Genomic DNA, 21,593 nt, shown 5'->3' on the forward strand with positions numbered 1-21,593 from the left:
TTTTGTAGACCCCATGCATCTCTTTATTCTTTGGAGACCCATTGCTAAGTCATATGCTTTGTAGACCCCATGCTAAGTCATATTATTTGCAGATCCCATGCAAGTCCTATAATTTGCCTACCCCATGTGATCTTATTCTTTGCAGACCCCATGCAGTCATATTCTTTGCAGACCCTATGCAAGTTATATTCCTTGCAGGTCTCATATAAGTGTTTTTTTTTTTCTGCAGACCCCAATGCAAGGTGTGTGCTTTGTGGACCCCATTGCAAGTCATATGCTTCATAGACCCAATGCATCTCTTATTCTTTAGAGACCCAATGCTATGTCATATGCTTTGTAGACCCCATGCTAAGTCATATTATTTGCAGATCCCACGCAAGTCTTATTCTTTGCCTACCCCATGCAATCTTTTTTTTTGCAGACCCCCATGCAAGTTATATTCCTTGCAGGTCCCATACGGGTGTTTTTTTTTTTTCTGCAGACCAAAAATGCAAGGTGTATTCTTTGCAGACCCCTGTGCAGGTCATATGCATTTTGGACCACATACATTTCTTATTCTTTGCACACCCCATGCAATGCAAGTCTTATTATTTGCCTACCCCATGTGATCTTATTCTTTGCACACCCCATGCAAGTATTATTCTTTGCCTACCCCATGCGATCTTATACTTTGCACACCCCATGCAAGTCTTATTATTTGCCTACCCCATGTGATCTTATTCTTTGCACACCCCATGCAATGCAAGTCTTATTCTTTGCCTACCCCATGTGATCTTATTCTTTGCACACCCCATGCAAGTCTTATTATTTGCCTACCCCATGTGATCTTATTCTTTGCACACCCCATGCAATGCAAGTCTTATTATTTGCCTACCCCATGTGATCTTATTCTTTGCACACCCCAGGCAAGTATTATTCTTTGCCTACCCCATGTGATCTTATTCTTTGCACACCCCATGCAAGTCTTATTCTTTGCCTACCCCATGTGATCTTATTCTTTGCACACCCCATGCAAGTTCTATTCTTTGCAGACCCCCAATGCAAGCGCTGGGAGGATTTTCTCATGGCCATTTAGGAGAGCAAATGAGCAGGTGCTGCTGCTGCCTCCTGGGTTATGTCTGAGTATTTGCTTGCAGTCAGAAGGATCCTGGCTGCCACCTATCTGCAGCACAGCACAGAGAAAGGAAAGTGAATTCCAGGACAGCCAGCTTGTCTGTTTCTCAGCATGCAGTAGTAATGAGAGGCAGGAAAGCGAGAAGAGCCAGAGACACACAGAGAGAAAAAAAAAAGAGGAGGGGGGAGATTCACAAAGAGAGAAGCAGATCTGCACAGGATCTGCTAAGCCAAGCCTAGGAAGGAGCAAACCCATCTATCCTGGACCTGGATCTCAGGGCTGGTGACCCAGAAACTCACACTGGATCTGCAACTATGACAAGGAGGGAGGGACACTGATATGGAAGGGCTGTGACTAGGCGAATTGTAACAGGAAGGGGAATGATTTTTTTTTCTTCCTCCAGATCTGCTTGAGTTCAGCCTGCCTCGTTGAAAGAATGGAAGCACTGACAGGTAAGGGGCTTACTGCAAGCAACCGATGAGATGTGTTATGCTTGACCATGTCTATGTGCAGTGGATAGGGGGATTCAGTTCTATGCAGGGGTGGGGCAGAAATCTTACCCCCCTCCCTCCTTTTCTATCAGATGCTTGCTGTAGGGGGGTTTAACAAGGAGGCATAGGCTGTAATTAGAGGGAATGGCATAGTCTTGTGCCCAACAAGCCTAATAGATGGAGAAAGGAGAAGTAAGGTTTTTTTTTTTTTTTTTTTAATCAATGGTTTGGATAGCAATAGATTAGCAATTATATGTTGTGCCAACACTGGTCTAATTTAATTAGGATGTGCTAAAATAAAGCAGCAACCCATAGACAGTAATCCATGTGTACCAGGAGCTGACATCCCAGCTGCAGAGCCAGCTACACAATTGTCGGGTCTCTCTGTAGGCTCCCTTATCCTTGCTGCCTTCAGGTGCAGGAGCTGGTTAGGGTAACCCCCCTCTCCCCTCCTTTAGAATATGGGGTTTCTGGCTTGCAGGGTACCAGGAGCTGACATCCCAGCTGCAGAGCCAGCTACACAATTGTCGGGTCTCTATGTAGGCTCCCTTATCCTGGCTGCCTTCAGGTGCAGGAGCTGGTTAAGGTTTCCCCCTCTCCCCTCCTCTAGAATATGGGGGTTTCAGACTTGCAGGGTACCAGGAGCTGACATCCCAGCTGCAGAGCCAGCTACACAATTGTCGGGTCTCTATGTAGGCTCCCTTATCCTGGCTGCCTTCAGGTGCAGGAGCTGTTTAAGGTTCCCCCCCCCTCTCCCCTTCTCTAGAATATGGGGGTTTCAGACTTGCAGGGTACCAGAAGCTGGCATCCCAGCTGCAGAGCCAGCTACACAATTGTCGGGTCTCTCTGTAGGCTCCTTAATCCGGGTTGCCTTCAGGTGCAGGAGCTGGTTAGATTAACCCCCCTCTCCCCTCCTCTAATATATGGGGGTTTCATGCTTGCAGGGTACCATTGATCTGTACCAGGAGCTGGCATCCCAGCTGCAGAGGCAGCTACACAATTGTTGGATCGCTCCTTACTCCAGGATGCCTTAAGGTGCAGAAGCTGGTTAGTGTATTCACCCCCCCCCCCCCCCCCCCAAACACCTCATAGCATATGGGGATCTGAGGCTTGAAGGGTACCATCAAGGCTAGGTGGCCAGGTCAAGGCAATTTCCAGTAGCATCCTACTATCTACTGATGGAGGTGGGGAATCCTTGCAGATGGGAGAAGAAGGGGAATCCATGCAGCATTACTACTCTTGATGAGAAGACCACCTACAGTCTATCCCCCATTTAATGATCCAATGCTGCAAGGGAGCGTTTGCCTCTTGGATGGAGTCATAGCTCATCTGTAATGATGTGACCTAAATTTTAAGAGCCTGTTGCCCTAGTCTCCTGCTGGCAAGAATTTTCTGTACCTGCTTCATATGACACTGCATAATAGCATATGATTCTATAGCACAAGGCTGACCATAGTGTCAGTGCTGAAGGAGGAGGGGGGGGGGTGCATTTAGTCTAAATATGCTCAACAGAGCAGGTAAGGTTATGGCATTATTGACTTGCTAATTGGTGCCTGAACATAATAAATAAACTGTTGGCTTTGCCATGTGTTGCCATTGTGGATCACTATAGCAAATAGACATTTTGCCATGCTGGAATGTGATAAGTCTATTGGTTTCTCTTTCAATATTTTAATTGCATTTGTCAAGATCAGCAAATACACATGAACATGGTCATCAGCTCTTTACAGATCATATTAATGTTGCTTTACCACTATTGGTTTCTAATGAGTATTAATTCCATTCTTATTTCATCTTCTTATGTGGTAATATTATTTATACCCCCTATTAATACTTATACTTGTGTGTATTCTAAATATGGCAATACAATTGAATAAATGTACTCTAGGTTTTGTGATTTTATGCCTATTGCAACAGATATAGCATGCCCAATGTATCACACTGTAGAGATGCAACAGATTTTGGAGCATTAGGTTAGTAGTATTTTGCATGCATATGCATTGGCTTTTGGGATTGACAACTGTTCATGCATAGCCTAAGGTCTGTGGTCCTTCTACTGTAATGCCAGTTGAAGTATTTCCTGTCTTGGTGCAGTGATTGCAGCCTGAATGCCATCTGTTAAGGTTGCCCTGTGAAGTACAGGAAGAGTTACATGCCAAAGCTTCTGCTAATTCTTTCTGTAGCCTTTATAGGTGGAATGTGATGGTTGCTTTCATGCAGATCTGCCTATGGCTTTAGTGAGCTGTCCATGGTGCTGAAATTCATCTCACTCTCCAGGCTAGGCATGCATCATAGCCCAATACACTGCAGGATTTGAGAGCTGCTATCAAGCTTGGGTTTGGAACATTACCTATCTAGATTAGAGGAAATCACCTGTAGCATTTTGCCATTGAGTGCCTATTGAGTTTGCTTGCTTAGACCAGCAACCTGTAGCCTGTTCCGCCAGAGATTTTCTCATCCAGTCTTAAAGCCCTTCAGTCTTTCTGATTGCTTGCAATTTTGTATCTAGAAGCCAATAGGAAGGACCATTTTTTTTTTTTTTTTTGCTTGCTAAATCAGCATTTTCTAAATTGACAAATATATGTAGCATCAGCTATTATCCCTGCACCACATCTCTTGTTGTAAGATAATGATGGCCGTACCTGAATTTAAAGTTGCTTACTCTTTGAGTATATCCATTAAAAGACTACAGTTAATAATGTCAACAGGATGTGCCAATATTTCATCTTAAATTAGGATATGTCAATATTTTAGCATATATACAGTGTGTGTATGTATATGTGTGTGTGTATATGTATATATATATATATATATATGTATGTATATATATATATATATATTGTCTGTATAGTATGTGTGCTTGTGTATGTTTGTTATATGTGTGTATATATATATATATATATATATATATATATATATATATATAATAGTGCAGTCTGTTTTTTTTTTTTTTTTAATGTTCAGTTTGATGCCTGGATAGCCCATTTCTTTTAATACCATGAGTGTTAATTCAAATGAGTTTCTTTCGTTTTAGCTTTTCCGAAATAGTGATCACACCAAAAGAATTATTTTGTGGAATATTTTGACAGATGTGTCTTTTGTTTGTCACACTGTGATCCTTTTATTTCACATGATACATCTTTTGTCTAGAGATTTCTCGCCGGTTTTCCATGTCCTTTCTGTAAAAATGAGATTACTTTTTTTTTTATATAAAGAGATGCTCTGTTTTATGCCTTTGTTCTAAGTCTCTCTGATACATTTGCTGTCGTTAACCAATTATAGCAATAGACGACACAGCAGAACAAGTAATCAAGAGAGTCTTAATGTGTTTGTTGAGCATGTAGTATGATGATTGTTTATAGCAGCCACTTTATATGATCGTTTTTACGCTTTTAATACCAAAAAGGAAGACATAGGTTTTGCAGGTTGATGATCAAAGTACAAAGAGAGAGTTAGGAAGTAGTTAGTAACCAAATTTCAAAAAACGAAGGCAAATTATAGATTTCCACGCAGGATAAGTATAAAAATATTGCTGTGAATATGTATGACATCATTAGGACTTTTTGGGGATTACAGGTAGATGGTATATCTTTGATAAGAAAAATATATATTTTTTAAATTTTCCTAAACCTGTACGAGTACTTGAGGTGAGCGCAGACTAGAATGAAATGAGAGAGATTAATAGGAATAGGTAGATAAATATGGAGAGAAAGGGGGTACATTAGATAGAGTGCGAAGGGGGATGTGGAGAGAGAGAAAGGGGGGGGGGGTAGATAGTTAGACTAGATAAATAGACAAGATAGATACATAGATATATAAAGGGGGATAGATAGATGGATTCAGAGAGTAAGAGGGATCAATTAGATAGGTAGATCGATAGAGGGAAAGAGTAAAATAGGAATGGAAAAAAAAGACAGAGGAAAAGATAGAGAGATAGATATGGGGAGAACGGGAGATAGATATGGAGAGAGAGGGAGATAGATAGATAGATAGATAAAGATAAGATAGATAGAGGGGTAGAGGTAGATACATATGGTGAGAAAAGGGGGGGGGGTAGAGGTAGATACATATGGTGAGAAGGGGGGGGGGTAGAGGTAGATATGTATGGAGAAAAAGGGGAATGGACTAGATAGGTAGAGAGAGAAAAAAAGGGGTAAAGATAGAGGGATAGATATTGAGAGTTGAGGGAGATCAATATATATGGAGAGGAAGGAGAAAAGATAGAGAGATAGATATGGAGGAAAGGGGGTTAGATAGGTAGGTAGAGGGATAGGAATAGGGAGAAAGGGAGATGACGATAGATAGATAGATAGATAGAAAGAATGAATATCTGGGAGCTGTATTACCTGCCCAAGTATTTTTATTTTTGATCATCCGATTCTGAGATTTATACAGCTTCACTGCTCAGCCAAGCCCTGTCTGACAGGGAAAGAGACCCAATTTTTCTTTCCTGCCATATAGTAGCATCTACAGATCTTTCCCCTCCACCCACTCGTGGCTGAAAACTAAGGCCCCTTTCAGACGGGCATTCCGATCAGTTCCGCCTGCCAGTTTTTCAGGTGAACCAGATTCGAAGGTCCTTTCATCCTTATGGACAAGTGGGTGTAAACATTCATCCAATTATACCCAGCTACCTCTGGGTCCCATCAGGCCCGCCTAAAAAAATGAAAGAGGACTCTGTAACCAGGTAGCCAGATGTCCAATGGGAGTCTATTTACTTCTCCTGAATGGCATGCTCCCTGAAGTGCAGCAAAACTGATTGGCTCCTAGTGCTGCTTCTCTCCCCCCCCCCCCCCATTCATCCTAATGGACAAGAGGGTGTAAACATTCATCCAGTTACACCCGGCTACCTCTGGGTCCCATCAGGCCCACCTAAAAAATTGGAAGAGGACTCTGTAGCCAGATGTCCAATGGAGTCTATTTACTTCTCCTGAATGGCATGCTCCCTGACGTGCAGCAAAACTGATTGGCTCCAAGTGCTGCTTCTCCCTCCCCCATTCCTAACTGTGCTGTAGAATGACTGTAAAAGACTGATACAAAATTGAATTCAGGTACTTATACTGTATACATTACAAATACATTTAATGATGTGTTAATGAATACAGAGATGCATGAATTAATAGGTCTGTAGTGGAATACTCTACTGTAGTATGAATTTCAGCTGAAAACTGTTACATTTAGCCAGCAATTATTGTCTGTGTAATATTTCTGCAGTACTTATTAAATGGGAAGCAGAAGGAGCTTTATGACTTGCCCGCTCTCAGGCTCTTAGATATTTAACAAGTAACAAAGGAGAACATATACTCTCGACATAGTGAAAATGCACACATTGGTATTCATAGTCCACCGTCATGCAATGCGAGTGTTAAACTCTTGGCAGAGTGTATTGGTTCATTTAACTAAAAGGAAAAAGTTTTGGATTGTTGAAGGGGTTTTTTTTTTTCTTAATTTTTGCTCCAGGTTTTTAACAACACCTATAACCTTTTATATAGACATAGAATTTGAAAGTGACATCTGATCTGCGCATGTGTGAATCAACACAGATTCCCCCTTCCCCATCTAAGTCGTCTATTAATTGTTACTATTCGAGAAAACAACTGCAGGCAAATAGAAGAACACAGTTGATGTGCATATTCTGTATAAGCTCTATTATCTGCCAAAGGATTTGAATTTCTGTCCATCCAGTCCTAAGTCTTACACAGATCTGTACAGCTAGGCTGGTGACCTGGCCTTTCTCTACTGCGGTTATGCAAAAATTATGTCACCTCCCCACCTCAAGCCTGTGCCAGAATTGTGACGGAGCAGCAACGGTTCACATCTCACCTAACTGACTTCAAATGTCTCCTTTCCCTCTTCCAATCCGAGTGCTGCAGTACAAATGATTAGAGAAGACTGATTCAAAGCCAAATTCAAGTTTTTTTTTTTGTGTGTGATGACATACCTAAATGAATTTGTGACATTGAAGGGTTTGGTAAAGAATCTCAAAACATAGAAAAATATGGGATTTGAGATTTAGCACCATTAAAGTCCAATCTTTTTCTATTTTTACGAGATTTGACCTCTACAGGGGTGTGGTGCTGAGGTTACATAAAATACCACTTATTTTAAATTATATTGAGTCTGGTAAAGAATTTGGGGGGGGCACACATTTTTTTGGGGTGCGACCTCACATCAATACCGGATCCTCATCTAGAATAAGGGTCTAGTACAGCCTTTCTCAACCTTTTCAATACAGAGGAACCCCTGAAATAAAATAACTTACCTGACAATTGGTTATCTAAAAATATAATTTTGCCTGGGACTAATAGTCCTTTATTTTCTACATCATTGTTTAAAGTGTTACTAAACCTCGGACCCTGCGTTCACTAGATCTAGTCTCCCACAGTACACCGAACATGGAAATGCAATATAATCCAACATGTAGTGAAAAATGCAGTCCATCATAGATAATGTCCACAATCTACCACAACACTTGTAGCGCTAGAATCCCTACATCAGATGAAATATATAACAATGAAATAGTCCACCACATGAGTATATGTGACTCCGTTATATTTGTTGGCGGTTTTGTTATTTTCTAATAAGCGACCCTTCCACCACACCTCGTGATTTCCTCTCCCATTCAGCAAACAGACTCACCAGATGGTGATGAATACAGGATTTGAATAGAAACCTGGGATGCCACTTCTCCCCCTCCAACATAGAGTTAATGCTCCTATATGATTATGAGCAGTCACAGAGTGATCCAACTAGTGATAAGCCTGAGACTTGGAGTGAAACCTCGGATGACTTGTCTCCTCCTCCAGCCCTTGATCAGTACCAATGGTGTGGTGTCTGGGTACGGCTTCCAAGGTTTTATGGAGGTTGCACCTATCCTGATGCACTGTTTCTATTGTTGTAGTAAAAGACAAACAGTTGACTGAGGAATCCACAAAGGAACCGCTTGATACAATGGGTTCTCTGTTCAGCCAGGACTCTTTAAACTGCTCGGTCCCTACTGACACCTGGTTATAGGTTGAAAGCTGCTCGTACCACAGAATTGTTTGTGGTTGTTGGTGCCCCAGGTCAAGTATGGGATTTTATGGGCAGGAGTATAAGACAATAAGCAGGAATAGTATAATACACAAAATTTATTGCATTGTAGCAATATATATACAACAATTAATGGTGACTTTTAATGGGTAAAGTCCCATTGTGCAGTGAAGAGGAAGAAATAAAGTGTGTTTGGCATGTGGTAATAAGTGACTTAGAAGTGGTTTGTAAGTGGTCTTGCTCTGCTGTTCATCATGTCAAAGACTGGGATGAGTGCAGAGAAGGTGCCAGATCGGTGATCCGACATGTTTCGGCCAACATTAGGCCTTTATCAAGGATATTTCACCGATTCTACAGATAATCAAACAAGAGAGGTATCAGGTAGGGCAATATTGTACTGAAAACATACATAATTTAGACATCTGTAGGTTAACATACAATTGTATTGTCCACTTCCTAAGACCATGCCTTCCCAGGTTTTGTCCAGGTGCTGCAGGAACAAATATGCTGCATGAGTACATTGGAGGAATATAAAAAGTATTTAAAAGGCTTCAAATCTGGTAGTATTTACTTGCTGAATCGAAAGACCCGATCCAGGATCCAATGTGGCTTTGACTGGCAGAATCCACATTGATTGAGATCGTCTAACAGTTTGGGAGATTTAAAAATATATATATATATTAAGGTGAGTAGATTGTTATCTTCGTTTATATGAATATCCCAAACTGTTAGACGATCTCAATCAATGTGGATTCTGCCAGTCAAAGCCACATTGGATCCTGGATCGGGTCTTTCGATTCAGCAAGTAAATACTACCAGATTTGAAGCCTTTTAAATACTTTTTATATTCCTCCAATGTACTCATGCAGCATATTTGTTCCTGCAGCACCTGGACAAAACCTGGGAAGGCATGGTCTTAGGAAGTGGACAATACAATTGTATGTTAACCTACAGATGTCTAAATTATGTATGTTTTCAGTACAATATTGCCCTACCTGATACCTCTCTTGTTTGATTATCTGTAGAATCGGTGAAATATCCTTGATAAAGGCCTAATGTTGGCCGAAACATGTCGGATCACCGATCTGGCACCTTCTCTGCACTCATCCCAGTCTTTGACATGATGAACAGCAGAGCAAGACCACTTACAAACCACTTCTAAGTCACTTATTACCACATGCCAAACACACTTTATTTCTTCCTCTTCACTGCACAATGGGACTTTACCCATTAAAAGTCACCATTAATTGTTGTATATATATTGCTACAATGCAATAAATTTTGTGTATTATACTATTCCTGCTTATTGTCTTATACTCCTGCCCATAAAATCCCATACTTGACCTGGGGCACCAACAACCACAAACAATTTCGTCGGGATGGTGGCAGAAACGACTATAATCTTCCAATGTAAGATCCAACAAACTTAGCTCGTACCACAGAATACTTTTACAGTGAGGGATGTTCATACTTTCACCTTCTTCCAAGTGTTTAAAGAGGTACGAAAAGGACTGACCGCCTATACTGGAGCAGCAACATACTACAGACCGTCACACATAAAAAGTGCGGGCTCTGTACTCAGTAAAATGGTGAGAATCCACCTGGTTCCTTTGTGTATTCAGCACTCGAACTTGTTGAGTTGCAACTCATCTGTTTTTGTTGTTGAGGACTTCAACAAGGTATTACGCCAATTCTACTGCATACACACATGAATTACAATGTATCTTATTATCCTCCTTAGTCAGGTCTCATGCAGGGCCTTATTAAAAAAAAAAGAGAGTAGTACCCTCAGAGTGAAGCCTACCGTGTCCAGTATGTTCTCTGTATAATGCACTCCCGGATAGGAGCAGAGCTGTGGCAGATTTGTCAAAGTCATGTGAAAGGTTTCCTCCTTCTCACTAAAATTTTCCTTTCTCCTGTTCATTATAATGAATGGTGGCATCTTTCCTCTGCTAGGGAAGCCCAGGCGCAGCATACAGCCTCCCATAGACATGAATGGTTGTGCGTCGCTGTTCTCGGGTATATTGTGACACTATCGTAAAAACAAGTATGCCATATGGGTGTATGAGAATGTTCTATTTTTGCATATGCCTGTTGATCTTAGTACCTATAATTCTAATAATTAATATCCTTACAATACATGTTGATTCTGCCAGAGATACAGTGCTGTGCAAGAGGTGTAGTAATTTTACGAAACGCCTTCCCCATGTTCTAGAGATGAGGAATGGGGAGGGTATTCTGTTGTCCCAACACACTTCTTATTAGACTGCACCTCTAAAGCCATCCATACATGGATAGAAATTCAGCCATTTCAATAGTGACTAGATCCATTGATCGGCTTGGGTACAACCAGCTCGTCAGATTTTTTATTTTCAATCACTGCTGGTAGCCATAACCGCTAGCAGTAATCGGTGTGTTGTGCTGACCAGGAGACATACCCCATCAAAACTAGGGATGCACCGATCCGACTTTTTTGGACCCGATACCGATATCTAGTGTTGTGAAATCGCCGATACCGGAACCGATCCGGAGCTACACACAAAGCAAGCGGCTGCAGTACAGAGCAAAGCCGCTGCTTCATGTGTACGGCTCCTGCATTCACAGGCGTGCATCTGATATCACTCCGCCTGTGAGCCGGGACTAAACAGGAAGTAGCGGCTCCCATCCCATACTACTACTGCACCAAGTAAGGGATGGCTGAGCCGTTAATAAGCAAAAACCGGATCGGCCAGTGGATCGGTCAATGTTACCGATCCCCTGATCCAGCTATAATGGCCATATCGGCGCCGATATCCGATCCGAATATCGGATCAGTGCATCCCTAATCAAAACTGACTGTGTTGATGGGGGAATTAAGCATTTTTTTTTTTTCCTTCCACTCAAGATATCTTCCGCTTAAGATACAGTCCAGTGAGTTAGCATTGTCATGCTAAAGGGCCATACACACTATAAGATTTTCTGAAGACTTTTTCCTTCAGATTTACCTTTTCTATGTAGTGCAAGAGCCTGCCTGATTGCATACAAATTGAAAGTGTTTAGGTTTGACCTCATATTATATGGTTTTGGTAAATCTAAAGGAAAAAGTCTTCAGAAAATCTTATAGTGTGTATGGCCCATAAGACAGGAAATGTGTTCCAGACAGAATCACTAGATGAAAATCCAAAAGAAAAAATAATAATGTAGCCACCAGTTGCAATATAAAAAAAATGTAGACCTTGGGTTGAGTTACACAATATTATTTCAAATGAAAGTCAACTTTGACATGGCTTATGTGCTATTGCAGTTGATGAATCAGGCCATTTAATTAGTATATATGTGTGAGCGATGCAGAAAAAAATGGTAGCCAAGTTTAATAAATTGCAAGGTTTTCAGGTCTTTGTTCTTTTTTTTTTTTTTCAGTGCAGACCAAACATACTGACACATTGGACTGTCTCTTCCTATACTGCATATGCTTATCTTCTTCTTAGTGCTGTACTTATTACAGTCCCCCATAGTTATATCTGCATTAAATTTGCAATCAGTCACAGCATTTGAGATGCAGAGTGAATGATTCATAGTGACACGCTGTGCTCTATGACTCTGCCTCATCCTCTTTCAAAAAACAAAAAAAGATTGATATTCTTTGCAATCGCTGAAACATGCAGTTCAGACATCTAAGAGGGGCATAAAAAGTTATCATGGATGTACTGTACAGTTTTGTCAGTCTGCAATTTTTATTCATTGTGACCTATCTTACGCATTAATCAAAGTCTCCTAATGAGGGGATAAAGTGAGCTGGTTTAGCTAGGCCAGCCATCTTCTAGCAGGGTTCTATAAAAGCCAAGGGTTCCTCAAAAGGTTGCTAGGAGTTCCTTGTGCTTTGGCTGATTGACCTTCATCCTGAGCTGTTCTGGGTTGAATGCCACTTGACAAAGCCATTGGCATGACACCAGTGATCTTTTAAGCTGTTAAAAATCGTGGCAACCTTACCATCATTGTAAGGGGCATCCTTACTTCATCACCAGTGTGGTGGTGGCTTCTGGCTGACCCCTGATGATTTACTTTTAGCTGGAGTTCCCTGAGACTTAATATTTTTTCAAAGGTTCCTCTGAAATAAAAAAAAGTTGAGAAAGGCAATGCAGCGATTGAAATGTACTTATTTAGGGGAAAAAATTAGCTTGCTTATTTAGGCCACCCATTCTAAACCAGGGTTCCTCGCAAGATTGTTAGGGGTTATCTTGAGCTATGGCTGATTGACCTGCCTGGATTGTTTCGGGTTGAATGTCACTTGATAGAACCAGTGACATGACACCAATGATCTTTATAACTAATAAAAATGGTGGCATTCTGACCATCACTGTTAGAGTGACTTTCTTTTCTTACTACCAATGTAGGGGCATTGTTTCCACTGACCCCTGATTACCTAATTTTAGCTGAAGTTCCTTGGGACCAAAAAATATTTTAGGAATCCTCTGGGGTAAAATGGTTGAAAAAGGCTGAGTTAGGAAGTGCATTCAGTGAAATGTCCTTTCTTAGGGGACAAAATGGGCTGGTTTAGTTAGGCCAGCCAACCTCAACCAGGGTTCCTTCAGCTGTAGCCAACTGACCTTCCATCTGTATTTTTCTTGGTTAATGCCAACTTTTATAAAGAATGATACGACTGATGGGTGGGATACTGACCACTACTGTCGGGCATTCTTCCCTGACCACCAATGTAACAAGCATTCCTACTGACCCATATATTAAGATGTATTGTTCCTGCGCTATCGTGGATTCTCTACCAACCACCCTAATGCTGCATCACATAAACTGATCCTATTAAACAGTCACAGATAGAGGTTATGGGGGGGGGGGGGGGGGTTGTGATGCGCTTCTGGGTGTTCTGAGTTTTATGAAAAGTGCTTTTGTGTAATTTGGCACCTATTAGTTAATTTTGCCTATGTTGAAATGAGTATTGAATCCTAATACATGCGTCTTATTCCAAGATTGATAAATATATCCTTAATTCATATAAATATAAAGTGCTTATGTGAATATCCCATTCAATTATTGCTATAACCAAAAGTGAATAAGTGCTTCTCCTATATAAACCACTATTATAAAAAGTGTTCTGTGCATTCGGTGCCAATAAATATAAATAGAATTACAAAATATCTATAAAAAATCTCTTCAGTGGTAAAAAAATGTATATATCACATATGTGCAAACAACAAATCCATGTAGAAATAAGTGTCCAATCCAAATGGTGTGCCAAACAGTTCCAAATAATATCTGGTTGTCCCAGATCGCTTAATAAAAAATCCAATCACAAAAACCAAAATCCAAAAACGATCCAATCACCATTATTCATTTATTTATTAAGCGATCTGGGACAACCAGATATTATTTGGAACTGTTTGGCACACCATTTGGATTGGACACTTATTTCTACATGGATTTGTTGTTTGCACATATGTGATATATACATTTTTTTACCACTGAAGGGATTTTTTATAGATATTTTGTAATTCTATTTATATTTATTGGCACCGAATGCACAGCGCACTTTTTATAATAGTGGTTTATATAGAAGAAGCACTTATTCACTTTTGGTTATAGCAATAATTGAATGGGATATTCACATAAGCACTTTATATTTATATGAATTAAGGATATATTTATCAATCTTGGAATAAGACACATGTATTAGGATTTGATACTCATTTCAACATAGGCAAAATTAACTAATGGGTGCCAAATTACAAAAAATCACTTTTCATAAAACTCAGAACACCCTGAAGCGCATCACAACCCCCCCCCCCCCCCCCCATAACCCCTACTGACCCATAATTACCTGTTTTAAGGTCTTGGTAGTTCTTTACCCCTGCTAAAAATATTTTAAAGGTTCTTCTGCGATAAAAAGGTTAAGAAAAGAGTTTAGGGAAAAAAACAGGAATTGATTGATTTGTGTATGCTAGTACACATAGCATATAGTCATAGCAGTTACATAGTAGGAAGCTATGCTTCTGTTTACAATTAATAATTTGGTGAGATCCAGCAGCTGTTGAGCTACTACTGCAAGAAACCTATCCATTAGGTAAACTAATTGATGATCATTTCTGGTCTCTAGAGTGGCCTTACTCAATGAGGTTTCTGTGGCATCCTAGGGTTACTCCTGAGGTTGCTATGGGTTCCTTTAGCAGTTAGCGATTTCAGCCTCTCCGATAAGTAACCACTAAAAACCGTAATCTTTTTAGCTATATGTAAGGGAGGGAGGGGTTTGCACTGATCACAATTGTAAACACCATTCTTTCCACTGACTGTCTGTAACGCTCCTGCGTTTTATGTATGATGTGGATTTTCAGCTGCAGAAATATTCCACTTCAGTAGTCATGTAGAGAAACGCTGAGACACCAATCCCAACTCTCAATGACTCATCATGTGTGGATGATCTCAATTCAGCAAGTAAATACACACACTCAATAAGATGTTTCCTAGAGTGACTTATGTATATAGTAACAGTGATGATAGGCTGAAGAGACAGGTTGGGTAGAGATGGTAGATGACAGACACTTGAAAGGAAATGTTCTTGAAAGTAAGATAGTAGCAGATGGGATGCAGATAGGTTTAGCAATCATGTATGGTAGCAGATGACAGAGTAGCAGGTGGACATGCAAGAGAGATCAACCCAGTGCAAGAACAGGTGGTAGTAGGCTCAAGAGCTAGCAATCTTAGATAATGCAGATGTAGTAATAGTCCTTAGTATGCAGAGCTAGATAGTGTAAGCTTTAGTATGAAAGTTATAGAGGTTTCCCCTGTGGGGTACTTATCACTAATAGCAATGTAGTAGAGGAGAGGTTCGGCAAGAGCGGATGATCCGGTAGCGGGATACAGGGATCAGCACAGCGTGGTTCCGACAGCGAGGTATGCTTGCAAGCATGAGAGCTTCAAGACAGGTTAGCATCAAGGCACAAAGCAGTTTGAACGAACACATGTGAGTGAGAGCCGGCGATCTAAATAGCCATCCAGTCCGGCGCTCAGTGATGACAGCATCAGTCTTAAAGGTGTATGCGCACCTTACCAAAAGAGAATGGTGGGGCGCATACACTTATGAAAGAGTAATTAGGGTACCCAAAGGTACCAGAACATTACACTGTCATACTAATGTACACTGGACTGTAGATATAGTAATTATTACCAGGGGTCCCTTTTAGAATTGAAAGTTATTACAAGGGTTTCTCTCTTGAGAAAGGCTGCACTGGAATAGTAAAGTGGAACTTCACCCAAAAATGGGAGGTTTCACTTTTCCTCCTCTTCCCACCCTCCTCTCCCATGTTTGCAGTGTCTTTTGGAGGGGGGGGGAAGCAGGTACCTTATTTTGACAGGTACCCACAGCCCCTCCACTTCTGCCCTGGCCACCTAGGTGAATGGAGTGGAAGTTCCTCCACCCCTCCTTCCACCACAGCCTCTTGGGACAAGTCAGGGGTCACAGGAGACTGCAGGACCAATCATGGAGCATATCATGGCTCGCACATGTGCAGTGTGAAGCTGCAAGGAGTCCTAGTCCGCTGCCAACCATGAAGATGCCCAATCCTGGACCCGAAGCCAGGATGAAGAGCCGGTCAGGTGAGGATATCGCTGGATCTTGGGACAGGCAAGTATTTGTTTTTCTAAAAGTAAGCAGCTACAGTATTTGTAGCTGCTGACCTTTACATTTTTGTTTTATAGGGTGAAGATCCTCTTTAAGATGTTGTTTTGCAAGATGGTATTGGATCTCTATATGGAAGTGTACACAAAAGGTATCTAAGGGCACACCAAAAACAGCAGGAGAAGACTGTTTAGTGAGCCTTTGGGTAGTCCCCTACCTTTTAACCTCCCAAGGTTCTCTGTTCGGCAGTTCGACAATCGGTACGTGTGTACGGGGCTATAGTCTGCCATAAATATTCGGCCAACGACCGATCGGCCGATTGTAGGCTTGTTAAGCCCCGTACACACGTACCGAATGTCGGCCGAACGATCGTCCGTCTTTTGTCCGGTGCTGTCCTGTCGGCTGAAAAGTGCAAAAGACTGCACACGAATTTTGTCGGCCAACAACAGCCGACTGCAGAAGTGATGTCATGTGATGGTTAACTTTCCGTGTGTTTTTTCTGTTCTGAGCATGCCCTGTCTTGCTAATCTGCTGTTTGTCGGCCGAATTCTGTACTGACTGGCGAACAATCGGCCATTCTGGTGACGGCCAACAAAAATTTTAAAGTATGCACGACAGATTCTGTTCGGCCGAAAATGCGCTGTCGGCTGTCGGAAGCATCATACTGACAAGCCTACAATCGGCCGATCGGTCGTCGGCCGAATATTTACGGCCGACAATCGGTACGTGTTTACGGGGCTTAAGTATGATGCTTCCGACAGCCTAAGCTACGTTTTTTGCCAGCGCATTTAGTTGCGTCAAGTGCTTGGGTGATTATTTTTTTACACTGGCCAGAATGTTACAGCTTCAGCTCCAGAAGATTTTATCCCCTTTATGACCAGGACTTTTTTTGCTATTCAGCTCTGCACTTATTTAACTGGTAATTGCGCGATCATGCAACGCTGTACCCAAACTACATTTTTATCTTTTTTTTTTTTTTTTTGCACAAATAGAGGTTTTTTTGTTAGCGATATTTGATCACTACTGTTTTTTTTTTTTTTTGCTATATAAATAAAAAAAGACCAAACCTTAAAAAAAAAACATTTTTTACGTTTGCTATAAAACATCACAGAAAAAAAAATCGAATTTCTTCATACATTTTTGCCAAAATGTATTCTGCTACAATAAGTGCATAGTTAGTGAGGTTGAAAAAAGACATCAGTCCATCCAGTTCAACCTATGATGTCTGTATGTGTTTGCTGTTAACCGTACATTGTATACCCCTGTATGTTGTGGTCTTTAAGGTGCCCATCTAATAGTTTTTTGAAACTATCAATGCTCCCTGCTGATACGACTGCTTGCGGAAGAGAATTCCACATCCTTACTGCTCTTACAGTGAAGAACCCCCTGCGTATTTTAAGGTTAAACCGCCTTTCCTCTAGTTTTAGTGAGTGGCCACGTGTCTTATTGTATTCCCTTTCTTTGAATAGGTTTTTCTATATGCTAGGGTTGCCAGTACAGTATTTGTACATTGATATCATATCCCCCCTCAATCGTCTCTTCTCCAGAGAGAATAGGTTCAGTGCTTGTAGTCTTTCCTCATAGCTGATGTCCTTCATTCCCCTAATTAATATTTGTTGCCCTTCTCTGGACTCTCTCCAGTTCCAGCACATCCTTCCTGAGGACCGGTGCCCAGAACTGGACAGCATACTCCAGATGTGGCCGGACCAGAGTCTTGTATAGTGGGAGAATAATCTCTTTATTTCTGGAGTGAATCCCCTTTTTTATACATCCCAGTATTCTGTTGGCTTTGCTTGCAGCGGCTTGGCATTGCATGCCACTGCCAAGCCTGTTGTCTACCAGTACCCCCAGGTCCTTTTCCATCCTAGACTCACCCAGAGGTCCCCCCCCCCCTAATGAGTAGCTTGCTTTCTGGTACCCAAGTGCATTACTTTACATTTTTCAACATTAAACCTCATCTGCCATGTAGTTGCCCACCCCGTTATTTTGTTCAGGTCCGCTTTTAAGGTTTCCACATCCTGCCCAGAAGATATTGGCATGCTTAGTTTAGTATCATCCACAAATACTGAGATTTTACTCGATATCCCCCCTCTAGATCATTTATGAATAAATTAAACAGGATTGGCCCCAGGACAAAACCCTGGGGGACCCCGCTTTCCACCCCCGCCCAATCTGAGTACTCCCCATTAATAACTACCCTTTGCAACCTCCCCTGGAGCCAGTTCTCTATCCAGGTACTCACCTTATGGTCCATACCTACCTTCCTTAGTTTGAACAGTAAGCGTTTGTGGGGAACGGTGTCAAAGGCCTTTGCAAAGTCCAGATACACCACATCCACAGGCTTACCTTTATCTAGGTGGCAGCTCACTTCATCGTAGAAGGTTAATAGATTGGTTTGGCATGAACGATTTTTCATGAATCCATGCTGATTACTACTAATAATACAGTTTTCATTACTAAAGTCTTGTATGTGGTCCCTTAACATCCCCTCCAAAATCTTGCAGACTACTGATGTTAGGCTGACCGGCCTATAGTTACCCGGGATATATCTCGGCCCCTTTTTAAATATTGGTACCACGTTGGCTTTTTTTCAATCAGCTGGCACCATACCCGTCTGTAAACTATCCTTAAATATCAAGAATAATGGTCTGGCAATCACCTGGCTGAGCTCCTTAAGAACCCTCGGGTGCAAGCCATCCGGTCCCGATGGTTTATTTATGTTAAGTTTCTTTAGTTTAGTTTTAAGTCTATCTTCTGTTAGCCATGGCGGTATTTCCTGAGGTGTGTTGTTTAGTTTGGCCTTACAAGCTGGGTTAGTGTAGCCCCCCAATTCTTTTGTGAAGACTGAAGATAAGAAATGATTTAACACTACCGCCTTTTCCCTGTCCTCTGTGGCCAAAACTCCCTTATCGTCTTTTATGGGACCAATGTGTTCTGGCCTCGCTTTCTTACTGTTTATATACTTAAAGAATTTTTTGGGGTTCTTTTTACTCTCTTCCGCTATATGTCTCTCGTGTTCTATTTTAGCCGCCCTGATTTCGTCTTTACATTTCTTATTACACTCTTTGTAATGCTTGAATGCTGCCAATGACCTCTCAGTCTTGTATTTTTTGAAGGCCTTTCCTTTAGCATTAATATGCATTTATATGTTGGAGTTTAGCCACCCAGGGTTTAGTTTTGCTCTTTTAAATGTATTTCCCTTTGGAATGCACTGGTCAATCCCCTTGTTAAGTCTGCTATTGAAGCACTGCCATTTTTCCTCCGTGTTCTTTGTTCCCAGGGTTCTATCCCATTTTATATTTTCTAGCAGAGAGCGCAGTTTTGGGAAATTGGCTCTTTTGAAATACAGTGTTCTTATATTGCATATTGATTGGTTTACGTGAAAATTATAGAAAATTATGGTGTATATACTGGAGTTTTTATTTCATTTTTTTTATACTACTAATGGCGGCCAATATGCCACTGACTCTTGGGGGGGGGAAATAACTAACTGCCACTGACATCACCAGTGACATTAATACAGTGTTCAGTGATTATATTATACACTGTCACTTTGCTGGCTGAGAAGATGTTCACATCTAAATCGATAAAGAGGTTTAATGTAGGCCTAACTATGTCTAATATGTGTAAAGTCTGCTGCTTTTGCTAATAAAGCTCTGTTTCTTATTCCTGGTTTGCAGGGATGAGAAATAGAGAGAGCGTTCTCTCTACAGAGCTCTGTGTAGATTGTCAACACAGAGTTCTGGGCTTTGATTGTACACAGCCGATCAGCAGGTCTCAGCCATGAGTCATTGGCCTGGACTTTCAGACAGGCTCCTGCTGTGTACAATCACAGGGGGTGCCGGCCGGAGGAGCATGCGTGTGCGCTCCCTAAACCTGGAAGTAGGCAGCGACATACAGGTAAGTCGCTTTGCCTACACCGTCCGCAATACATTGCAGGTGGGCGGTCGGGAAGTGGTTCATTTATTCCGGTGATTGAAATAAAAAAGCGCTCAAGTGCTAAACACATCTAGTGATTTTGTGCGTTTAAACGAGTTTACATGTGTTTAAGCATGTTTTGGCGCTCCTTGAACATGCAAGTGATTTTTTTTTTTTTATTTCTGCCCCTCCTTTAAAAACACCTATAGTGTGGATGGACACATAGAGGTTGATTTACTAAAGGCAAATAGACTGTGCACTTGGCAAAGTGCAGTTGCACCCTGCAAGAACAGTTGCTCCAGTGCTTAGTAAATGAGCAGAAGCTCTGCTGACTTCCATCATCCAATCATGTGCAGGCAAAAATGCTGTATTTTTTTTTCTTTTTTTTATTTACTTGCATGTGATTGAGTATTCTTTGCAAAGTGAAGCTTAAAGCGGTAGTAAACCCATTCCAACCAAATCCTTTAAAGTGAATAAGCGCAGCCTATAGTACTGTTTGCTATGCTTTTATTGCTTCTTGCTTGCTTTCGGTGTAATCCTTATGTTTCTTTTAAATGACATCACCGGTACATGCGCCGGTAGCCCTTATTTTCCGGCAAGCTTATGCTGCCGGAAAAATGCTGTGTATATGCCGGGGCCGTGTCCTTTCCTAATGTCGGTGTCAGCCCCGAGATCCCGCGATACTCCTTCCTCATTTAGAAGCTGGAATTGGCTCCTATTCGCTGGACACGGTTTCCATAGTAACAGAAACGAAAACGAGGCTTGGCTTCGGGGAATAATGCGCATACGCGGGATTATGGTGACAGATACATACTGAGGGCGGAAATATTACTGTACAGACACGGAAGACAGGAGTAGTAATGGCGGCAGCGAGATACAAGCAGAAGCATTAACAAAAACTTATATCATACCAAGGAAGAAGGTTTTATTGGCATACTATATGCGGCGCTTTGATTGAAAACACCTAAATTAGGTTAAATCTTGTGATTTGTAGTTACATTATCTGAGTATATTACCGCTTTAATCTTATTCATTTATTCCCATTCATTTACTAAGCTCTGGAGCAGTTGCACTTGCAAAGTGTGCAGTCTATTTGCCTTTAGGAAATCAACCCCATAGGGCAGTGATGGCGAACCTTGGCACCCCAGATGTTTTGGAACTACATTTCCCATGATGCTCAACTACACTGCAGAGTGCATGACCATCATGGGAAATGTAGTTCCAAAACATCTGGGGTGCCAAGGTTCGCCATCACTGCCATAGGGTAACATATAGGAAAGAGAAGGAGGCGCAAAACCTAGTGCATTACCCGTGGTCACCGTATAAAATGTTTTATTAAAATGCCAAATGCATACTCACAGACAGGAAGAAAGTAAAATCGCATTAAAAGATTCCACCACACATGAAATGGAACACATCCTGTAATGAGACC

At 41.4% G+C, this 21,593-nt stretch overlaps 1 protein-coding gene across 1 annotated transcript in view; it reads left to right on the plus strand.

The window, feature by feature from the left end:
* The first annotated feature begins 1,173 nt into the window (after positions 1-1,173).
* Positions 1,174-21,593, plus strand: part of SYT3 (synaptotagmin 3) — a 402,879-nt gene continuing 382,459 nt past the window's right edge. The window contains exon 1 of the mRNA XM_082273899.1: positions 1,174-1,566. The gene's annotated coding sequence lies outside the window, so the exon portion shown is untranslated. The remainder of the gene's footprint in view (positions 1,567-21,593) is intronic.

Source organism: Pelophylax lessonae (genome assembly GCF_965119305.1).
Source record: "Pelophylax lessonae genome assembly, chromosome: 12".
NCBI lineage: Eukaryota > Metazoa > Chordata > Amphibia > Anura > Ranidae > Pelophylax > Pelophylax lessonae.